The following is a 24,495-nucleotide window of genomic DNA, read 5'->3' as shown; positions in this document are numbered from 1 at the left end:
TTGGTAGAAGTAAAAACTTGAAGGTTTTCACTGATTTTCAAATCACATATCCTTACATTGTTAATAGATTTTTCTTTGGTTCTCAGGATTTATTTGAATCTACCTCTTTATCATTATCATCTATTTCAAATAGAGCATCTACGTTTTCTCAGACCTACATAGTGGCATAACATTGCACAAATAGACCAATCATTCATTCAGTAGATGGATATAGTTAGGTATGAGTATGTGTGTATTCCATGTAGTAAACAAAACTCCTAAAATATCCAAGAAAAAGAAAAGGAAGTACCTTGTAGCAAAGAAGAAAATATAGTAAGGTTTCACATTGTAATGACAAAATCGATAAATTTGAAAATAAGCCAATAAATCATACAGCTACAGGGAAAATTTAGGTTCATGTATTCAACAATTTCATATCTCAGATGATGAGACTAGAATGTTAAGTGTTTACTTCTGATCCATTTTTGTAACTAGCTGGTGGAAGGGCTAGGCACTTGTGAAAATTTGAATGATTTTGTATTTTTTTTCCTCAGAGATCAAATAGAATCAAGTTGCTTGAGGAAGTAATGTGATTAAAGTGCAAAATTTTTAGTTTTTCTGTGGACACTTTACCATCTAACTTCTAATTTCTTATTTGTGACATTTAATGAGAAATATTCTATGCTTTCAATTGGTTGTTTTATGCAGTGATAATAAGTTGTGATATTATAGAAAAAAACAAATGATTATTTTTCTGCTCCTCTTGATAGAACAAGGCAGAAGTTCTGAGTCCATGACTCTAACATTTTCTGAATAACTTAAAAACTTAAGCACATTTGAAAAATACAACGTGAGAGTCTGAATTCACTCACTAAGTTCTGATCATGCCAGACCAAACAATAATACCATTTTTTTCCCTACTAATTCTATCAACATGTAATAATACCAGCAAACAAAAATGGTATGTATATATGCAATAAATTTCCATTATAATAGTTCTGTGAAATGTCAATTTCATGCCATGGGCAATGATAAGATCGATTTCGCATTTCAGAAAAATTCTGATAGTCGAGAAAAAGCATGGGATTCTATATCACTGCTAGATGATATGTCAATAGGCTTTTGAAATAACAGGAAGGGAATGGAGTGAACTTGATTTAAGTCAATATCAGTGGGGATGAAAAAAATTAGAATTAGTATAGTAATGGTGTGGAATTGAATATTTAGGGCTCAGCCAAGCCTCCACTAAACATGCCTGTGTGATGGCGATGCAATTCGAGTCAGTAGTGCATGGGGATGGATAAGATTGCCCACAGATAAACTCAAGGATCACATAATGTTAGACTAAAATAGGTCCGACCATAGAGAGAAAAAGTATACAAAAAGAAGTAAGGAGGAGAATTAAAAGGATGATGTATCAGAGAAGCCACCAACACAAAGATGCATAGGAAGAAAGGAGAGGACACTGTCCACTGTTGCTGACCCTGAGAGGCAGCACTATTGCTGCTGCAGCCTGCCCCTTTATTCTGATGTCTTGTAGCCTGCAGTTGAGCATCTGTTGTCCTCCATACAACACACCTCAAAGGCCTTGGGTTTCATCTCACACGTTCTATTGCTGCATGAGTTTGGCCTAACTTTCGTAACTTCTCTAATCTCCATTTTCCTTTTATGGAAAATATGATTACTTTAGAGTAGCAAAATGCAAATATCCTTCATCTGATCGTTGCTGGGATTACATGACGTACTGCAGGCAACATATTCTATGCGACATACGTGGTAAGCCCTGACAGGTCTGTAGCAATTTAATCAACATTATGTCCTATTACCTTGCCCTTTAATACCACCCAGGACTTGATTCCTTGCATTTCTTTAGTTATCTCATCTCACTAGCCATTTTCCTATATTTCTGCTATTTGAATCTGTTGACATATCATTCCAACGGTGAAAGTTTCCATGTGGTTTCATCATGCTGTAGTTTATATCAGTAGATAGACGAGTAAGAGTGCATCTTTTATTAGAAATACCACCATCTACACCTGTCTTGTCTTTAATGTAATTTATCATGTTATATTAGCAAATTACCACAGTAACTAAATTGTCATTAGGACATAGGGAAGAAGAGTCAAGGGGCAGATGTTCTTAAATGCCTCAGTTCCTCACTGAATTACATGGGAATGGAACTAATAATTCTAAAATCTGCTTATTGGGTTTGTAGCAATAACACATAGATGAAAATGTAATTTTCCCTGCACATAAAAAATTCCATGAAAATCAATGTTCCACTTAATTTCACTGAAATATTCTTAATCATAGGAGAAGTAAAAAAGGAATACTAATAAAACTCCAAATGCTACTTGACATGAAGATATTGCCATATTAAAGAATCCATATGCCACTCATGATATAAGAAAGATGAGTTGTTAAAAAGCAAATTAGATCTTTGTCTTGCACAGATCAAAGAACCTCTAGGAGAATAATATAATAATGTTGTTTTCTATGTAGAAAATTAAATAGCTGATGTGCCTTGTCTGATACACTAAATTATGAGAACTGAAAGAAATAAAGGAAAATACTTTTAATTAAGTATATAATCTTTAGGAAATCAATGATGGAAGTGGAAGATGACAATAAAAAACTGTTGTGGAAGCATACAGGCTTTTGTATTTTGATGTATTTTATTGTTTTGAGTTTTTACAGCACTTAAAAATTTTAAATATTTTACAAAAATTGACATTCCCATTTCCTTTCACTCCATTTATTTGGATTTCATTAATTTCGTTCAAAATTATTTTTCTTTTTCGTAGTGTAGGTTTTATTTTTTTTTAAATTTACATGTAATTATTTATTTTTTTGATTCTATTGCAAACATTTTTCCTTAGTATTATTCTCAAATTGTTCTTTGCCAGTATGTAAAAATGCAACTGATTTTGTATAACTCTTTATTCTGAACAACAATCTACTCCTGTTTTATTTCTGATCTTAGAGAGTGAACATCTGATTTTACAATTAGGGTATAGTATTAGTTATTGGTACTTTTGGTAGATCTTTTTTTTTTTTTTTTTAGGTTTGAAGCAGTTTCCTTCCTAGTTTCTAATTTGTTGACTGTTTTATCGGGAAACATTGCTGAATTTAGTTAACATATTTTCTATAGAAATATAACAAATGTTTTTACTTTGTATGATAGGCATGATATATTAAATTATTTGATTTTCACATATTAAGATTAACTCTGAATATCTTGGATGAATCTCAATTGTTTATGGTTGATAAACCTTTTTATATGTTTCTGACCTCAACATACTTGTATTAGGTTGAGAATTTTTATGTATATATTCCTATCGTCTCTTGGTCTTTTTATCCCCCTGTGATATCTCTATCTGATTTTATTAACAGGGTAATTTTGACTAAAGAATTGGAATTTTTTTTCAATTTTCTTTGTTTCATAAAGAAATGTTCTTTAATGTTTTGTAGAAAAACAGATTTTATGACAGTATATGATCTATTTTATAAAATATTTTATGCTTTCTGGAAAGCAAGGTACATTTTGCTGTTTGGTGATAGAAAGCTCTATAGATGAGTCCCAGTTTAGTTGGTTTATAATGTTTTTCAACTATTCTATTCCTTATTAATATTCTGCTGAATTGTTCCATCCATTATCAGAAACTGAGGTGTTCAGTTCTCTAGTATTATTGTTAAATTGTCCATTTCCCCTTTGTTTCGATTAGTTTTGCATTATGTATTTTGAGACTGTGTTGTTAGGTGCATATATGTTTATAATTATTTTATATTGCTGATACTAAACACATCTATCATTGTAAAAGCCTCTGTTGATATTAAGTAACATGTTTTTTTAAAGTCTATATTATATGCTCTCAGTAGAGGAATTCCAAATTTGTTATGATTTCTATTTGCATGCCATATCTGTTTCCATTTTTTCAATTTAACCCATTTATACATTGGAATCAATAATATGTTTTTTTTTAAGACCACATATTGTTGAATCTCATTTTTGTTTAGTCTGATAATTTTTGAATTTGGTCAGTCATTCAGCCCATTTATATCTGGAGTTATTAACATAGTTATATTTACATTAGCCATTTTACTTTTCTATGTCCTATGTGCTTTGTGGTTATTTCTGTATTCCTCCTTTTATTTATTTATTTACTTATTTATCTATTCATTTTTGCATCAAATGACTATTTTCCATCAAATCATTTTAATTCCTTACTAGTTTTTTCAGTATATTTTTGGGAATTGTTTCTTTAGTGATTGCTCTGAGACTTATGCATCTTAACATAGTCTTCTTCAGATTTATATTACCTTAATTTCAGTGAGGTATAGAAACATTATTTCTATACAGGTCTATTCTTTCTTACCTTTCTGTGGCATTAATTGTTATTGAATGGATTCTTCTCCCACTGTGTGTTTTTGCCATATTTGTTCATAATCAATTGATAGTAAACCTTTGTTCCATTTCTGGTCCTCTATTCAGTTCCATATTTTCATGTCCATTTTTGTGATAGCACTAAGCTTTCATAGTTACTATACCTCATAGTGTGTTTTCAAGTCACAGTTAAGTGTGGGATATCTTTGGCTTTTTTCCCCCACAATTACTTTTTTAAGGGGGTCTTTTTTTGGCTTCATGAAATTTTTAGGGCTATTGATTCTATTTCCGCAAAAAAAATGACATTAAAATTTTGAAAGATATTCTGTTAACTCATTAGATCACTTTAGTTTAATATGGACAATTAACAGAAGTAATTTGAGTTTATGAACATGGGATATCTTTCCATTTATTTAAATCTGCTTTAATTTCTTTTACCAATGTTTTATGGTTTTTATTATAGAAATTTTTTATCTTATTCTTTACATTTATCCTTAATAATTTTACTGTTTGTAGATACTGCAAATGAGGTTGATTAATTGAGTTGTTTTTAATATAATTATTTATAAATATATAGAGATGATACTCATTTCTGTAAATCAACACTATATTCTGCAAATTTATAGGATTTTTTATCTATTTTTATGGAGTCCTAAGAGTTGTCTGTTTATAAGATCATGTCACCTGCAAATAGATTATTTAGCTATTTATTTTCTGATTTTTAAAATTTTATTTTCTCTTTTCTAATTCCTCTAATAGTTTTAATACTGAAATTAATACAAGTGGTGAGAGTAGGCATCCATTTTTCTGATTACAAAGAAAAACTTTTAACTTTTCACCATTCAGTAAGTTAACTATTAGTTTGTCAAATATAATCTTTTGGTGTTTGAGATACTTTTTTTTTTCTATATCTAATTTGTTGAGAATATTTATAACAAAAAGATGCTTTTTTCTTTCTCAGCACCATTTGTTGAATAGGCTATCTTTTCTCAAATGTATGTCTTTGGTTCCTTTGTCTAGTCTGAGGTAACTGTATATATGTGGGTTTGTCTCTGTGTCTTCTATTCTATACCATTGGTCTAGAAGTCTATTTTGGTACCAATACCATGCTGTTTTTGTTGCTATAACTTTGTAGTATAGTTTAAGATCTGGTACTGTGATGCCTCCTGCTTCACTCTTCTTGCTAAGGAGTGTTTTGGCTATTCTGAGGCTCTTATTTTTTCCAAATGAATTTCATGATTGCCTTTTCTATTTCTATAATGAATGCAATTAGTATTTTAATTGGAATCATATTGATTCTGTATAGCACTTTAGGTAGTATGGTAATTTTGACAATATTGATTCTGCCTATCCAAAATCATGGGAGATCTTTCCATCTTCTAAGGTCTTCTTCAATTTCTTTCTTTATTTTCCTGTAGTTTTCATTGTAGAGGTCTTTCACCTCTCTTGTTAGATTGATTCCCAAGTATTTTATTTTTCACTGAGGCTATTGTGAATGGAGTAGTTTTCCTAATTTCTCTTTCAGAGGATTCATCACTGATATATAGAAATGCATTTGATTTATGGGTATTGTTTTTATATCCTGCTACTTTGCTGAATACATTTATTAATTCTAGAAGTTTTCTGGTAGACTTTTTTTGGATCCTCCAAGTATAGAATCATGTCATCAGCAAATAATGATAGTTTGAGTTTTTCTTGTCCTATTCATATTCCTTTAATTTCTTTCATCTGTCTAATTTCTCTGAATAGAGTTTCAAGGACTATGTTGAATAGAAATGGTGAAAGAGGGCGTCTTGTCTTGTTTCTATTTTTAGAGGGAATGCTTCCATCTTTTCTCTATTTAGGATGATGTTGGCCTGGGGTTCAGCATAGGTTGCTTTTACAATGTTGAGGTATGTTTCTACTGTGCCTAGTTTTTCTAGTGTTTTGAACATGAAAAGGTGCTGTATTTTGTCAAATGCTTCTCTGCATCAGTTAATGTAATCATATGATTTTTATCTATTGATGTGATGGATTATTTATTGATATGATGGATTTTTGATATTTGATTTTTGATTTCTGTATGAACCAACCTTGCATCCCTGGAATGAACCCCACTTGGTCATGGTGCACTATTTGTTTAATATGTTTTTGTATGCAATTTGACAAAATTTTATTGAGAATTTTGCATCTATGTTCATCAGGGATATTGTTCTGAAATTTTCTTTCTTCGATGTGTCTCTATCTGATTTTGGTATCAGGGTGATACTAGCCTCATAGAATGATTTTGAGGCTTCCTTCCTTGTATATTTCATGGAATAATTTGAGGAGTATTGGTGTTAATTCTTCTTCATAGTTCTTGTAGGACTCGACTGAGAATCTGTCTGGTTCAGGGCTTCTCTTGGTTGGTTGGCTTTTGATGTTGTCTTCTATTTTCTTACTTGAAATTGATCTGTTTAAATTGTGTATGTCCTCCTGGTTCAGTTTAGGTAGGTCATATGCCTCTAGAATTTTGTCGGTGTCTTGTCTATAAATTTGTCGGTGTCTTCAAGGTTTTCTATTTTACTGGAGTATAAATTTTCAAAATGGTTTCTAATTATCTTCTATATTTCAATAGTGTCGGTCATGATATTTCCTTTTTCATCATGAATTTTATTGACTTGAGTGTTCTCTCTCCTTTTCATTAGGGTGGCTAAAGTTTTGTCAAATTTTATTATTAAAAAAAAAACAGTTTTCTGTTTTGTCAATTTTTTGAATTGTTTCTTTTGTTTCAATTTCATTGATTTTAGCTCTAATTTTAGTCATTTCCTGTCCTCTGCTTCTTTGGGTGATGGTTTATGCCTCTTTTCCTAGGGCTTAAAGGTGTAATGTCAGATCTGTATTTGTTGACTTTTTCTTCTTTTATTTTTATTTTTTTTTTTAATTTTTTATTGTGGGTTGTTCAAAACATTGCAAATTTCTTGACATATCATATTCCACACTTTGATTCAAGTGGGTTATGAACTCCCACCTTCACCCCATACACAGATTGCAGATTCACATCAGTTACATATCCATTGATTTACAAATTGCCATACTAGTGTCTGTTGTGCTCCGCTGCCTTTCCCATCATCCACCCTCCCCCCTCCCCACCTCTCCCCTCCCCTCCCCTCCTCTCTCTCTACCCCCTCCACTGTATAACCCTGAGGGTCTCCTTCCATTACCGTGCAATTTCCCTTCTCTCTCCCTTTCCCTCCCACCTCTCATCCCTGTTAAATGTTAATCTTCTTCTCCTGTTCTTCGTCCCTACTCTGTTCTTAGTTACTTTCCTTATATCAAAGAAGACATTTGGCATTTGTTTTTTAGGGATTGGCTAGCTTCACTTAGCATAATCTGCAATTTATATATGACAGCAGAATGCATTATAATTCTTATTACGATATAGAGCACAGGTTTTCATATGTCTGGTTGTATATTCATAACAATTATAGTATATTCATACAAATTTGTGTCTTCATATATGTTCTTTGGATAGTAATGATCATCACATTCCACCATCATTAATTACCCCATGCCCCCTCTCTTCCCCTCCAACTTATTTGTCCTATCTAGAGTTTGTGGATTCCTCCCATGCTAGTGCTCTTTATCTCACTATGAATCAACTTCCTTCTATCAAGGAAAACATTTAGCTTTTAGGTTTATGGGATTGGCTAACTTCACTTAGCATTATCTTCTCTAACTCCATCCATTTACCCGCAAATGCCATGATTTTATTCTCTTACTGCTGAGTAATATTACATTGTGTATATATGTCACACTTTTTTTTATCCATTTATCTATTGAAGGTATCTAGGTTGTGGGTACTTTTCATGTGGAAGGAGGTGTGCAGCCTGTGCCTCCCTCTCTGGGGTTCCATGTGGGAATGACTGATTCTACAGTTTAGCTATTGTGAATTGTGCTGCTATAAATATTAGTGTGGCTGTGTCCCTGTAGTTTGCTGTTTTTAAATCCTTTGGGTACAGACCAAGGAGAGAGATAGCTGGGTCAAATGGAGGTTCCACTCCCAATTTTCCAAGAAATCTCCATACTGCTTTCCATATTGGCGGTACCAACTTGCAGTCCCACAGCCTCGCCAACACTTATTGCTGCCATTCTGACTGGAGTGAGATGAAATCTTACAGTGGTTTTGATTTGAATTTCTCTAATTGCTAGTGATGGTGAACATTGTTTTATGTATTTGTTCATTGATTGTACATCATCTTCTGAGAAGTGTCTCTTCAGGTCCTTGGTCCATTTATTGATTGGGTGGGGGTGTTATGTAATAGCATTTGCTTGGTGTGGTGCCAGTTAGAGTGCCATCTGTGTAACTTTTTTTTAATCTCTTGCCAGCTGAGGTGAGATTTTTTATTAATGTTATAGGAATTCTCTCAGTGACCAATTTGTGGATGTCTGTACAAAGGGTTGCTGTGTTCTTTGTTGTTGATGGCTTCTAAATTACTCCCAATCTATTTTTCTCCTGGTGGCCAGGAGACAGGCTCCTTACCTGCAAGTTGATGATGCTTTGTGAGATAAATGCTAGTGAAGTAGGAAGGAGAGAAAAATGAGAAGATTGTGCAGCCTTGGGGTGGCTCTAGGGTACAAAAGACACAGTGCTCATGATGGCTTAGCCAGTGGTTATGGCACATGCATATACACTGAGGGTTTAGCTACAGTGCCTGGAGTGTAAGCCATCTTACTATGGTGATGGCTCTTGGTTCCAAGTTGTGAACAGTCCAATGCAGACACAGATCTGTGATCTGTATTACAGTCACTCATGCAGCAGCCATGGATTCATGGTTGGGACATGTGTGGGTTTGGGAGGAGTAATATTTCCTTTACCAAACTTCTACAAGAGTGGCCACTTTTCACGTGGAATGAGGTGTGCAGCCTGTGCCTCCCTCTCTGGGGTTCCATGTAGGGATGACTATTGGTTATCTCAGGGGCCTGGGATTCCAGTGTCCTCTGAAGAGCAGGCCATTGGCCACCGGGTGATTTTTTTTTCTTCATGATTAATATGGATAGCCTCTGCCTTTCTTATTCACACTTAGCTTTATCTGATTTCTTCCTTTCTTTCTTTCTTTCTTTCTTTCTTTCTTTCTTTCTTTCTTTCTTTCTTTCTTTCTTTCTTCCTTTTGCTCTAAATATGCTGCTGCAGATCCTTAATGTACCCTTAAACCGTCTCCATGTTATTTTGGTTTGTGAATAGCTATCTGTGTTGGTTTATTGTGTTAAGGGAGTGAAAAAGTCTGATATCCTTTACTCTCCCATCTTCTTGGTTATGTCACATTACAGGGTACACACACACACACACACAGGTACATACATACATACATACATAAATACATAGTTTTTAAAGAGTTTTTTTTTTATTTTCCTCTCTTCCTGATTTTAATCATATGCTATCTTTTGCCATGTCTCCAAATATTCTAAATTTATGCTTTTGTCTTCAACATCTTAGTTCTGATTAAAACAGAATCAGTTTCTCCACCCCAGTCTTTGTCTTTTATGCTTATTGGTGTTTCAAACTGATTTCAGGAATCCTGGTTGTTGGATTATTTTCTACAATGAATTACTGGGTGAAATTTTATGATGCGATCAAAGAGAGTTTTCTATTCTGCCATATAGAATAGATCTGTTTACCCCAAAGTACGTTTCCATGGGTGGGAAACTTCATGAGAACTAAATAGGGTGTGATAATTTGAACATAAGCAAGCAGAGACCATTCGGCTGTACCCTTCCTACCAAATAGAAGAATTCTGAGAGTGTGATAGAGATGAGATAATCTGCATATCAGCTTTGTATGAAGGAACCTTTAATTAGCTCTTTTTATCTGTTTCATACCTAACTCTTCAGCTGTGCATGTAACTTCAAGCTAGGCATCTTGCAGCTTCAGCCCAAAGCTCCCATTGTTCCCAATCCACCTCACCCTCATTCCAGCTGCCACCCATCTTCCTGATGTGCACCCAGGGCTTCTGACTCTCCCTAGTTCCCTATTCCTGGACAGGGTTCCCTTTTGTTGCCTATCCTGCTCTTTCTGTGTCTGTGCATATCCTACTCTCTACACCTGGAAGCTTCGGAATGATTTCAAAAATATTCTTCATGTCATAGAAATTGTAAAGTTCTCACATAAAAACCGAAAGAAAGTAAAATAAGTGCTAAGGAAAGTGCTGAGTCGGCACAGTTTCTGTGGGATTTATAGACTTTTGTTTATGTGTGACATTAAGATATAAACTGTTGAAACAAAGAATGACATAAAGGGTATATTGGGCTGTAGATTTCACTTTCAAAACAAATATAACTAAAGTCATAAATTATTTAAAATACTGCTGAGAAAACAGAAATGAAAATAGTTTCTTAAATCATATTTTAAAATTTATTTTGAAGTCCAAAATAACTTATTAAATTAGTAAAACCTGTGCTAAAGGCATAGCTGGACAATGTGCATTAATCCTAATATATAATAATATATTACTAAATTATGTTATTATAATTACTTTTTAGGAAGTAACATTGGAAGCTTTCAAATTGTTTATATATATTTTTTTCTATTTTGACTTTGACACTAAACACATGCACACCTCCAATTGCATTGATTAATAGATACCATTACCTGTTTACCTAATGCAATGTCAGCAGTTTTCCTGGGAACTACAGAGAATTTAGCAGTAGTGCTTAGTACTTCCTGAGTGCTTTTTAAATTCCTGATCTACTCTCTTTATATATTTTACTTGGCCTTTAATTTTGGTTTTCCCTGTTTCCAATTAAAGGAGAAATAAATATAGGAGAAGAAATAAAGAAGGAGGTAGTATATGATAGTTTTCTTGAGAATTACTAGAAATAATAATATTGTGGTTGTAGCCTTAAACACTTTTGCCCCACATGCCAATCATTACAGAAAGTTGCTAATTCTAGATGGGGATAATTTAAATAAGATATTTTTTCCTCTCTCTCTTTCTCTCTGTCTCTCTCCCCACATGCACTCATAACTTGGAAATATATGCTTTACTAGGTTCAAACTTCCAGGAAACTTTGTGCTACTCTTCCAGTTTTTTTTGCATGTACAGCCAGAGTGTCTAGATCAGTCCGAGTAGTGACCAGGCAGAAGAAGGAAATAAGATCTGGAGACTAAGAAAGGAATTTCTATGCTGAGGGAAGCTTTGCTCTGCAATAGTGTTATGTTCCATCTGTTCACATTCTTATCGGGAATCTTGGGGTGATGCTTCATACTTGATAGATGAAGGAAGGCGAGGTTGTCTCCCTCTTTTTATTTTTCTGTATCATTTTTAAACGAGCTGCATCTGTAGGTATCACTTAGTGAACCATATGAGCTTTAATCACAGCAGTCACACACATGCAACATCTGTTGAATGCTATGGATTAGAAACACTTTCATTCTTTTGATATCAGATACTACAGATTATAGATTCTGGTATGTTGTGGTTTCCAAGAAAATAGTTCCTTGAAGGTAATTTTGAATTGATTCCCAAGCCTCACATTTTTCGACACTCTGAAACTCTGAGTAAAATTAAGCATGACATGGTACTCAGAGGACTAGCTACTCAAACATCAATGCCATGGTCTCTGACACCCATCACTGTGTTATGTCACCTGGCAAAGGATAATGAAGTTCACAGATAGAACCAGGTTTGTTAATCAGCTGGCATTAATACAGTGAAATTAACCCGGATCATGGACACAGGCCCAACATGATCACCAAGGTTCCTAGACCTTGAAGCAGGAAGCAAAAAAGGGAGGAGGAGTGATGGGAGAAGGACTAACCCATTAACATAGGCTTTGAAAATGCAGGAGGGGTCAGGAGGAGTTAGGTGCCTCTAGAAGCTGGGGAGGGATTATTCTCAAGAGCTTCCAGAAGGAACACAAACCTGCCAGCACATTGATTATTTTCCAGTGAAAAGTTTAGCATAGTAATTGTTTTTTTTTTGTTATTTAAGCTAATAACTTTGTAATCCTGTGTTACAACTCTAAAGGAAGCTTGTACAAATGATAATGTTTAGACATCATCATTTCCAGAAGCACCCTAAGCAAAAATCTTTCTTTCCTACTAATTTTAAAATTAATTATGAAAAGTGTCCCAAATTCCATTTATCTTTATGGTATCTTGGGTTTTAAAGTGGAATCTCTGTGCTTGAGGTTAGGCATTTAGGTTGTTATTCTTGCTTAACCACTTATTAATTATGCAATATTACACAAAGTATATTTAATATCTGAATATCAGTTTTTCCATGTGAAAATGGTAATAATTTTATGGACCTTGAGTATTTTGATGATGACTGAATAACACAATACATACACAGTATTTAATATCACATATGATCATGTATGCTAAATTAAAAGTTGCTATTATGGTTATTTTTCACATGGGTAGTTTATTTTCTTTAGATGATCCTCAACTGCATTCCAATTTTTTAGTATTTAGCATTGATACATATATAATTCTTTGATATACTTATAACTCCAAGATTTTTTTTTATTTTAGAAGTACTATACATTATTTTACATAAAACAATCGTAGGCAATATGGATTCAAATTATTGAATTTATATACATTCTGGATAGAGTCAAGAGATAAGATCAGAATCTATTTAGAAAAAAAATCCTATACCATTCTAGAAGAAAATCTATTTGAAAAGAATACTTGTGAGAATCAAATCACTCTAAGTGATCAATCAAAGCACATATACTGGCTTGCTTTTAGGTAGAACAAAATAACTAAATTCTCCAACCTGAATGGCAACTGCTCCTGTTTTTAATATCTAGAAATTCTTGTAGTAAAACAAACAATCAAATGTCACATTATTATTCTATTGAATATTCTTTAGTGTAGAATTTTAAAGAAGAAAAAGATAATTTTAAGGTCATATGTAGAGAATATCACTCTGATATTAAAACATATCAAATAAATCTGGTACAGTACAGTCCTAAGTATATATTCCATTAAACTTAGAGCCATTTCACTAGGCAGAGATATGTCAGAGAAAGATTATACAAAAGAAAGCAGGGAAGTTTTGAAATACTTTGACTATTTCTGTTTTACTGATTATCATAAGAGATATATACCATTGAAAGAAGAATATTTTAAACATAATTTTTTAAAGATTCTCTTTACCAACTAGATTTGCTAACATAAATTAACCTGAATAGATTTTTCAAATGAGACAAATTCTTGGAAAGGATACATTTATGGCACAGGTTTAAGTGATGAGCTCACAGACACACATGCATGCTCAAACTCATCAAGTTGTCTGTATCCAATATGCACAGTGTTATGGTCTGAATATTTAGACCACACGTAGGTTGTTAGGGTGAACCTGCACAAAGGGATTAGTGATCCCGAAAAAGAGACCAAGGGGGAGCTGTCTTCCCCTTGTGAGCACATAGGAAGAAGGTGCCATTTGTGAACCCTCGAAACCCACACCAGACACTGAACCTGTCAGTTCCTTGCTCTTGGCTCCTTAGCATCTAGAACCATATAAAGCACAGTTCCACTGTTATAAACTATCCAGTTTATGGTGTCTTGTTATTAGAGTATCCCCAAGTGACTTAAGATATACAGTTTTTTGTGTGTATCAATTATACATTAATGAAGTGATTTAACAACAACAAAAATTGTGTTCTACATTTTATTATAAAACTAGACTTTAGAAAGTATAGGTGGATAGATGCTATTTTTGTAAGTCATATGGAAATGTATTTGTTTTCAAAAGAACTCCTGAAGGGGCCTGGTGATCAAGCAGGTAGAAGGGAAACTCAAGGCAATATAAGCTTATTGTTGGGCTGTGCAGAAAAATTCATGTTTGGAAAAAAAATAATGTATGGAAGACAGAAAAAAAAAGATTAATCATCAATCGAGGCAAATAGAGAAAGAAGTGTTTTTGTCTGAGCTACGGCTATCAGAGAAGTGGTGCTTGTGGGTGGGATACTAGAGGTGAACCTTGAAGAAGGTGTCTTTATTTGCTACACAAATGGAAGAAAATTAGAAGTTGAAAAAATAAAGTAATTTAAGAGAATTACCTGAAGTTGTCCTGACTCTGAGGCTAATGGAAAATACTGAGAAATCTGCTAAAGTGGTGGAAAGTTGTTTGGATATATTGCTTTGTTACAATATGAGGGTTCCCTTTTCTTTACATCCTCCCCAAAGCTTTTTTTTTTTAATGTAGCAATTCTAAGAGTGCCAGGATATAGCTTTTTGAGGATTTGCAATTCCCTGATGATTGATGATATTAAGTATTTTTTATATACCCATTGGCCATTTATTTGTATGTCCTCTTTGTGAAAAGACTATTCAGGTCCTTGTCCATTTTTAAACCATTTTCTCTCATTCCACCTGCGGTCCCTTCACTCTGTGGCGTCTTTGCTGCGCAGAAAGAAGCAGTTTTATTTGATGAAATCCATTTGCCTGCTTTTGCATTTCTTGCCTGTGTCTTCGAGGTCATGTTTTAAAAGTTCTTCCCCAAACCAATGCAATGGAGCTTTTCTCCTGTTTTCTTCTAGCTTTGCTTTATGGCTTCAGTTCTTACAACTACTGTTATTCCTTCGTTTTCTTCTTTTCATGTGGTGTGAGATGAAGATCTAACATCATTCCCCTGCGTGTGGATATCCACGCTTCACCCCACAGTCTGCTGAAGATACTCGCCTTTTCTCTCTTACATGTTATTGATATTTTGTGAAATATCAATTGACCATAAAAGCATGAAATCATTTTGGGGTTCTTTTCTATTCCATTGGTCACTTTATACTAATACCCTGCTGTTTTAACTAATGTAACCATATTATTTCTTGGTGTCAGGTGGTGTAGTGACTATGTTTTGGCTGAGATCCGAAATGTCCTTCAAAGACTCTTGTGTCAAAGTCTTGGTCCCCTTGGCTGCAATGCTCAGAGGTGGGGATTTTCAGAAGTGATTGCATAACAGGGCTCTGCCATTACCAGTGAATTGATCCACTGACAACTGAATGGGCTACTGTGAGGTGGTGGAATCCATGGGCTACAGGGCACAGTAGAAGGAATTAGGTCTCTAATTCCCCAGAAGGGTTGTTCTTGTCTCTGGCCCCTTCTCTTCCTCTCTCCCTGCCCCTTCTTGGCCTTCATGAACTGCACAAAGCTGGGCAGCTATCCCCTGCCGCCCCCTCAGACCAGCTGTCCTGCCTCCCCTGGGTCTCAGAGCAGTGGAACCGGATGACCATAGAACTGAAACCCCTGGAGCCATGAGTCCAAAGAAGGCTTCCTCTGAGTCCCTTTCCCCAGGCATTTGCCACAGCAATGAAAAGCTGACTAAAGTGGTCTCCATGACACAGAATGTCGTCTGGGCACCTAAATAATAAATCTGGCTCTGTGTCTGTTTACCGTTGCCCTTGGTGATTGTAAACATAAATAGCAATACCTATCATAAGCTTTTTTCAAGGGTGGGGGAGGACCAAATACTCTTGTAAAACACCAGTGGATGCAGAACCACCTGTGGTTATTATTTTCAGTCCAAAAGGTCTTAAAGTTCTGGCCAATGTCTTAGTCCTATTACAAAGCATGTGGACACAGTGGAATTAGACAAAAACTTCTGCCTCATAGAACTTACACATTAGTAAATTCACAGTTAGTAAATGCTGCAGTTGAGCAGGCAGATGTTTCCTTCTAATTGCCTCTTATTTTTACTAACTAAAATAAAAAGCAGGGTCAATACCCCAGGATGAGGATGTGGGAAGAGATGCAGAATGACAGCCAAAGTCTCCCTGGGAGCCCATCAGGGCTGAAAGCAATGTTTTAGCCCAGTCTGATAACTTTCATAGTAGTAATTATAAATAGGATGTAACATGTTAGTGAAAGTATGTTTGGAAGACAGTCAGATCTTACTGCATTTCAGAGATAGTCCCTGCTAGGGATAAACTTCTCTTCCCTTCCTTTATTGGCCTTCAAACTATCATTCCTCCTAGCTGCTCAGTACTTATCTTGGGCCAAGCTGCTGCATCATAAATAAATTCTACCTCTACATTCAAATTTCAAGTGAGAGTCTCATAATTGAAAAAAATATATTCAAAATAAATCCAAATTGCTCTTTCTTAAAAAGGTGAATGCTCCTCCAAAGGAAGTTGGAAAATCAATTACTATATACACATTCTATTTATGCTTTTTATTAATATCAATTCTATTTGCAAAGTGTTATAGTCACTCTAAATAAAAAAAATTGGAAATGTGTACTTATTCATGTAAATATAATCATCATTTAATTTAATAGCTTAAAATATTACACTTGATTTTCCTGTGCTTGTGTTTTTTATTAGCCAGAAAACAGGTTTCTTTAGCTTCAACAGTTTTTCTGGAAGTCATTTGTATGTGTGTCTAGACACCAGTGATCCTATAGGTGGTTGTGTCCATGAATCAAATCGATTAAATTGGATGCTTAAAATGCCCTGGCCCCTAGATTTTTAGTCATGCTGTCTCTTCTCTTGTATTTTGGTGGAAGAAGACAAGGAGGTGCTCACATCTTCTCCCTTCCCACTCTTATTTTATTGTACAAATAATGTGCTGGAACTTGTTGTTGACATTTCCTGTTCAGTGACTTCCCTTTAACTGCCTCTTTTGCTGTGTTCTTGCCTACAGTGCCCGGCTCACAGGCATGCCCTCGCTCCCTATTCAACTTGACAGAAAAATCCACAACTTTGTCTTTTCTCCCTCCCTTTCTTAGCTTTTTCCTTCTTCTTTTATGCACCCGCTTCTTCTCTTGTTTCCCAGAGTGTCTTTCTTTCCAACTATGTTCCTTATTCTAAGAACACCCTATTTTCAATAACCTTTCAGATAACAACTCGACTCAGCAGCTGCAAGGTAGAGAATACAAGACAAACTAACAGTTTAAAATGTGTAAGATGGTTTTAGGGTAACAGAGGCTAGAGAGAGTTGTTAGGATGATACTTCAGGCACATTCTAAGTCATAAACACATACACTATAGCACAGTGCTGTTGAGAGTACAGAGTGCTCTGTGATGGCTGGAAAAAAATTGTTAAATAGAATAGAGGAACAGAAAGCTGGAAAATAGACAAAGGGCAGAGAGTGACAGATGTTGGACACTAGACAAGAAAGAGACAATGCTCTTCATCCTAGAGTGTCATTTAATCTATTCTTTGTATCTAAAGACTATATTTCCACGTCTCATCCTGGAACCTGGAATTGGGTTCAATCCAAATAATTTTATGCAATTGTGACACAAATGTCACCTAGGTGACCCATGAAACATGGCACATACTGGTGACATAAAGCACTCACTTTGGGGCCTCTGTTGTTGAGGACATGTGTGCATTCTCATGCCTGTTATTCCTTTTCTATAGCAAATATCTGATGGACATCAAATACCCTCACTGTGTCTCTGTTGGTGGAAGAGAATTTCTGACCCAGATTGAATTTGGATTAGCGAAAAATGAGCATTTTGTTTGGTTAATCCTCTGAGAGTTGGGGTTAATTGGTTAACATAACACAGCCTGGCATTTTTTAAATTAATGGGCCTTGATAAGATGTTTGGGTTTCACCATGTAATGAATTGCAGGCAATTAAAGTATGTTAAGGAGAAATATAGCATGTGCTATTGCATAATGTTTGGGTCATTCTAAATCCAATATAATGAAGCAATAGTAATTCAGCCACCTTACTTTCCACTGATTAGAGAGTTTCATCCAGTAAAGTTTTCAAAGATATCAGAGTGAAGATAGAAGGATCAGTTAGAAAACTGGTATAATAATCTGGATGAGAAATAATAGTCTTTGAACTATCATCATTGTAAGTGGAAATACAAGACAAGAAATATAGTCAGAGATATGTGTTGACATACTTGAAATACTTTCTTAAAGAAAGTGATCTCTTTGGTTATACAATGATAACCTACCAGAAATGCATAGAATTTAACATTTTCACAATTAATGTCATTATTTTCACAACTTAATAAAACAATCACCGAGCCCTAATTCTTGTTGACAGTAGAGCCAGTCATACAGTGCAACTTTCTCCAAGTGCTTCAAGCCCAGATCTAACCATGGATCCCTGGCAGGGTGAGAATGATAACAAATTGTAGAGCTTTGGTACCTCTGTTTCCTGCTTCAATCAGATTAACATGTCCAAGATATATTTCAGATATTGGAGTTCTCTGTAAGGTTTTTCTTTCCCTAGTTTTTCCATAAGTTAAGGAAGTCATTTTTTAGTTTAAGACACTTGCTATGTGGGTAAAAACAAGGATGCACTAGCCCTGTCTGGAGGGTTTTGCTGAGCTGTGCTAACCTGTCAGTGAGGGTCTCTGGCTGATTATGGTTGAGTCAGCTTTTACCACCTTTCTCAGGGGAGTTCCCTCTTTTTGAGCACCTCAGAATGCAAGAGTTCTATTGCCTTAGCCAACCCATCATCTCGGGATTTGTGTTTATCATGTGTCAGTTTGTGAAGTTAGAGAACCTCCCTCTGGGCTCTTCAGAACTTCAGAGACAGAAAAAAATCATTAGAATTTAACACTGACAAAATTGAAATACATGGGTTCCTAGGATGAGCAGGCCAACAAGGTCCCCAGCAGAGGTAAAAACAAACAACAAACAAACAAACTGCATTTTGTTTCAGTATAGCACCTAGAATAATGTTTGTCTTCCACATAGTAGATTCCAAGTAAATATTTTGTGGATCAGCATTCATGTAGCCGAGATTGGTTAGGTGTCTTCTCTGTGCCAAGCATGGTGGTGGGATGTGAGATTCAGAAAACTTAAAAAGAAGGCAAGGCTTCGTTGTCGTCATAAAGGAGGAAACAACCTCAGCACTGAGAAAATGTGATCCATAGTAAGGTCTTCAGGGACTTAGTGAAAATAACTTCCAGGCTGTCCCTCCCTTACCAATGAACCAGGGGAATGAACAGATTTTTTTTTTTTTTGATGAGTCAGAGTTTGTAGTTTTAAAACACATAAAAACTCTTGAAAGTCCACTTAACTTCTTCCAGGGCTTATCTTACAGAGTGTCTTGGATCGATAGTCCCTGTTGGGCAATCAAATTCACAAGCAGTGTTGGATCTTTGGTCCCAGAAGGATTTGTTTTGTTTTATTTTGTTTGTGTTTGTTGTTTTCCCTGACCATTATTCTGCATGCATGTGTTTTTTATTTAGCCCAGATGATTCTATCTTGGGCTAGAATTCCAAGTTAATAGGTCATTCTAAGCATAATCTTTCCAGCAAAGTCAAAGTGGGAGAGGGAACTTGCACCCAAATCTGATCTGGAATCAATGCTCTCCTATTCTTGTAGATAACTGCTCCCAGATCACACGCCTGGATTCCACTGTGTGAACTCCTGCAGCTCTAGTTCCATTGACAGGAATTGGGTCTTACAGTAAAATACATGTGACGTTTGAAGCCCATCTTCTTTCTGGCTGGGTGTTGCACTTCTTATATATTTATCTGCTTCCCAAGATTTTGCCTGTCTGGAAGGTGACCTTCCTGCTTCTACAGAGGTGAACTGTACCTTTGCCACACAGGACAGCTTTGCTGGACAGGAGGCAGAAAGGCAATTCCATCAGGAAGAGTGGGCACTGCTTCCCTGAACTTAGGCTTGCTTCCTAATGATGATTTCCTAGAACTGGTTCTCCATCATCCTCAGAGTGGACAGTAAAATCTCCTCCTCTGTGTCCATCCTGCAGGGGAAAGGTGGAATGAATCAGCTCACCATTTCCTGAGCTGCCTCCCTCGTGACCACACACCTTATGCATGTGATCCAGTCCCACATCCAGGGGATGGCCCGGGGTCTCAAATTTGGCTTGGTCCCCTGACCAGCTCCGACCTCCTTCCGTGGGCTCTCTCTGTATCTCCACACTGCTGTGAAGAGCACAGGGTTTGATAACTGAAGATCTCTTGATCATCAGCAAGAGCATTTCTCATCCCCACCCACAGAGCATTCTCTCTCTGCAAAAGGTGGAAGGCTCATGAGTAAACTCAGGTGTTCCCCACCTGGGCACGCCTCCTAACTTCAAGGAGTCTAAAAATTTCACAGGAAAATAAGAAAGCTGATGGTCCCAGAGTTTTCAAGTCTTACGTGAAATAACATTTTAGAGCCAGTATACATGAAGTCCAAATGTTTGTATTTAAATATCCAACCTGCAATTGATTTCTTTTTAGCAGCAATAAACAGTCACTTGTGGTAGCAATTTGTGGACTGCATAAAATTTAATAGAAGTACTGCCTGAAGGAAAGAGAAAGGAAAGATATGACTTAAGGGAAAAGAAGAATTGAAATGGGAGGTGGATTTGGCATTGTTAGGAGTCAAGATAATAAAACCTTGAAGTATAATTTAAATAACAGCTTCAAGTCATTAAAAAAACCTTCAACCTGCTCATCAAATAACTTCTGTGATAATGAGCCTCACAGAATAATTGTCTTGTTAGTCATGAGATATAAGCTTTAGAACTTAGCCATAGGCCCAGAATTGGAAGTAAACACTTATGAGCAAATCACAATTAATGTGAAGCCTTGGAAAATTGTGTGCACTCTGTGGAAAGAGCTGTTCATAGATGTTCACATCATGGTTGAACTCATGCAGATCTCTTCTCTGCATACCTCTCTGCTTCTAACCAGGCAGAGGTGTAATTAACATATGCCTTCAATTGAAGGAAAATTTTAAAGATCCATTAATTATTGTTAAATTTTTCATTATGCTTAAAGTCACTGGAATGGAAAGACTGGAAGTGGAACTTCAATTCCAAGGTTGAAAGCCATGACTATTTTATTATCTGTGTAGCTTTGTCAGAATTTTAAGAAAAAGTGGAGGCAATTTTCTATTGCATATTTTTATCTCCCTAGGACAAGTTATTTCAATCTTTTTTTAAGTAGTTAAATGCTTATATCAACTTCTTTAGTTAGTTATTTTTTAATGGCATTTTTTTCTTGGAACATTTAAGAAAGTTACAAATTATTGTTATTGATTATTTTTTACTAGTTTTCTAAAACCTAAGTATTATAGACATAAATATTTTCATCAATTTCACAAGAAACCTATTGATTTTTAAGCAATGGATATTAAGGATATACAAAATTTTTACATTTAGATGATAATCAAATATTATATGCATTTTTATAAGATCTTCACATCAACAATGCCAAAATTTACCTGAACCCCATGCCCCTTGAAAATTATATTAATTAAGAAACACCCTATATTTTCAAGTTCTGGGGTATGGAATTGGAAAGAAATTTCCTCCCATGTGACTGAGACAAATCTTGTGAATTATGTATGACCTGTGTTAGTTTGCTATCAGTATAACAAAATACCTGAGAAAAGAAACTGATTAAAATAAAAACTGTCTTATGGTTCATGGTTGTAGAGCTCTCAGTCCATAAGGAATTGGCACCTTTGCTTTCAGCAGGACAGCCCATCATGTTGGAAACACGAAGTGGAATAAAACTGCCCATCTCATCAAAGGAGAGTGAGGAAAGGGCAGGAGTCTTATAAGTCTCCCTCAAGAGCATAACTTTGATGACATTAAAATCTCCCGCTAGACACCACCTCTTGAAGTTTCCAACACCTCTCATTGGCATCACCCTGGGAACCAAGTGCCAAGCACATGGACTTTGGGGGATCTTCAAGGTCTGAACTATACAGTACCCTTGTTTATCTATGACAAAACCTGACACTGATCTTTCCAATTCTCATTCTTTGTCTCATTAATATTTAGCTGAACTCTTCTTCCTGTAGTTGAAACAGACCGTGTGATGTGTAAGGTAACTTGACAAAAATGTAGCTGATTTCCCCTCCTCCCACGTGTCCCTGAAGCTTGACTTTGACCTGAGGTTAAGTAAGCATTGGTGGTACACAGCAAAACTCGGCACTGGGCCCTACCTGAGGAACATGTGGCCACAAAGACGAACATGGAGATCAGGGGTCATGCCTCTTGCCCATTCCCGTCCTCACACATGGTGGATCAGCAGGGCTAAATCCCACTTAAATGGAGCCCTTTTCCTTCTGACCTGGGGGCCACTGGCATGTCTAACGGTCAGAGCACTCCCCCAGTCACCATGGAATGGTGTCTTTCTTTTCCATCCATGTTTTGTTTCTGTTGGTCTGGTTTTGACATATTTCTGGTGTTGTGACTAGAATGGAGGGCTGGGTGACTTCTAGAAACACCTTCCTTCTTCCAGGTATTTATGTAGACGTTTTGGATTCTTTGGTCCTTTTTTGGCTGGGTCCATATTGGTGGGTCCAGTGCTATGGTTATCCCATCTGTAGAAGCACAGTGAAGAATTAATTCTATTCTTGCAAGAAGAGACTTTTCTTTGACCCTTTGGTGAGGTCTTTTCTATGTTGTGCTTTTTACTTCTGACCTTGCCCTCACCGTCTTGAATCCTCGGGCTAGCTCTCTGAACACCCCTCATGCACCCCTCTGTCCAGCCTTCCCTGACCTTGCGGTCACTCTGGCCCGTCATGTCAGTCCTTCACTCAATCCTCAAGGTCCTTCCCCACTGGGGGCTCCTGAGGGGTTCAGGGATCTTAAGAGCAATCACCTGAGGCTCGAAAAGTTCATTGGAAACATGATAGATTTTTCATACACTCAGATGTGCTTCTGAGATTTCCAGTTACTCCTTGCTTTCTCATCAGCTTCTCACTCAAAATTGAGTCCATAGACTTGATAAGATCTACATAATATTGACAAATATTGACGGAGACATTTCAACCCTGGTATTGACCAGGTAGCCTCAACTTTCCCATTCGCTATATATCATCTTGGTAAAAACATAAATGTGTGGCAAGGAGGAAAGCCATATATTTTATAAGTGCAGTAGATTTATATTTATCTGTGATTATAGGCTAAAATGTCAAAATCGAAACTGTATGTTCTTTATTTATGTCTGGCTGAATGTTTATGTATGTGCATAAGCTTTTCTTTTGGTACTGGGGATTGAACGCAGGGGTCCTTAATCACTGAGCCACATCCTCCGCCTTTTTTTTTATATATTATTTCGAGACAATGTCTCACTAAGTTGTTTAGGTCCTCGCTAAGTTGCTGAGGCTGGTTTTGAACTTGCAATCCTCCTGTCTTAGCCTTCTGAGCCATTAGGATTACAGGCATGCACCACCACCATGTTGGGTGCATATAAGAATTTTTGTATGTATGTTATTTATATGTAGAATTATATAATATTTTCCTACTCTTAGTATTATGAAATTTCTGTACTAAAAAAATCTTTAATGAAACTCTATTCTTATTGGCTTAGTGACAAGTAAGCACTTATATAAATTAGATCTTCCAATAATTCTGATAACAAGAAAATTAATTTTTTTTTCAAAAGTAGTTTTTAGAAACTAACTCAAATTTTTTAACTTTATTTATTTTGCCTCTTATTTTTTTGTGTACATAGAGAAAATAGATATAGAGTGGTCGTCATTTGATCTTGTCTTCTCAAAGAAAATGTTTATTTTTACCAAACTGAGAACTAAGGAGATATAAGGCTATAAAATAATTATTAGATGTATATTAATAAGCTTTGCTTGTTTGCTGCAGAATATTGATATATGGTAGATAATTCATAATTATTCATCTCATAGTTTTATCTGTGAAATAGAAATGAAAGCTAAAATATACAAATATATTTATGTATATATATGTTACTTATATACTACAGATATAACTATATATATATATATATATATATATATATACACTACATATTCTCTCATATATACTACGTATTCTCATATTTGTATATATGTGAATATACTTGAAGAAACAAGGACAGAAAGGAAATTTTTTCCTAAGTATGATATAAAGGATTTGTTTTTATTAAGAGAGAGTAGTTCTCTCTTAAAGTGAAATTACTGGCTGTTCCAGAATGAGAGAGAAGTAAATGTAGGTCAAAATTTGGATATGAAAAAGTTTCAGAGGATTTGTAGAAAAGGAATGTTATCTAGGTTTAATGGCTTCACTTATTAAACAAATTCAGTGCTAAATATTATACTGAAAGGACCCAAGATGGTGGGCTAGAGGGAGCCTGAATTCTGTGTGGCTCTGGACCTGGGATTCCAGTTGTGGGAATAGTTACTCTGTGAGTGATTAGAGGATCCCTGACAGGTGTCCGGCGCAGGAATCCTGGCTGCCTTGCTGCACAGGTCTCCAGGACTCAACATC

At 35.7% G+C, this 24,495-nt stretch overlaps 1 pseudogene; it reads right to left on the bottom strand.

Annotated features, from left to right (window-relative positions):
- The window catches only part of LOC124103083 (uncharacterized), a 133,713-nt pseudogene extending 110,918 nt beyond the window's left edge, over positions 1-22,795 (bottom strand).
- Between the last annotated feature and the right edge of the window lie 1,700 nt (positions 22,796-24,495).

Source organism: Marmota monax, unplaced genomic scaffold (genome assembly GCF_021218885.2).
Source record: "Marmota monax isolate L192 unplaced genomic scaffold, Marmota_monax_Labrador192_F-V1.1 WCK01_AAM20220418_F8-fsc00039, whole genome shotgun sequence".
Taxonomy (NCBI): domain Eukaryota; kingdom Metazoa; phylum Chordata; class Mammalia; order Rodentia; family Sciuridae; genus Marmota; species Marmota monax.
Note: the sequence above shows the minus strand (reverse complement) of the source record. Positions and strands in the feature narration are given on the sequence as shown.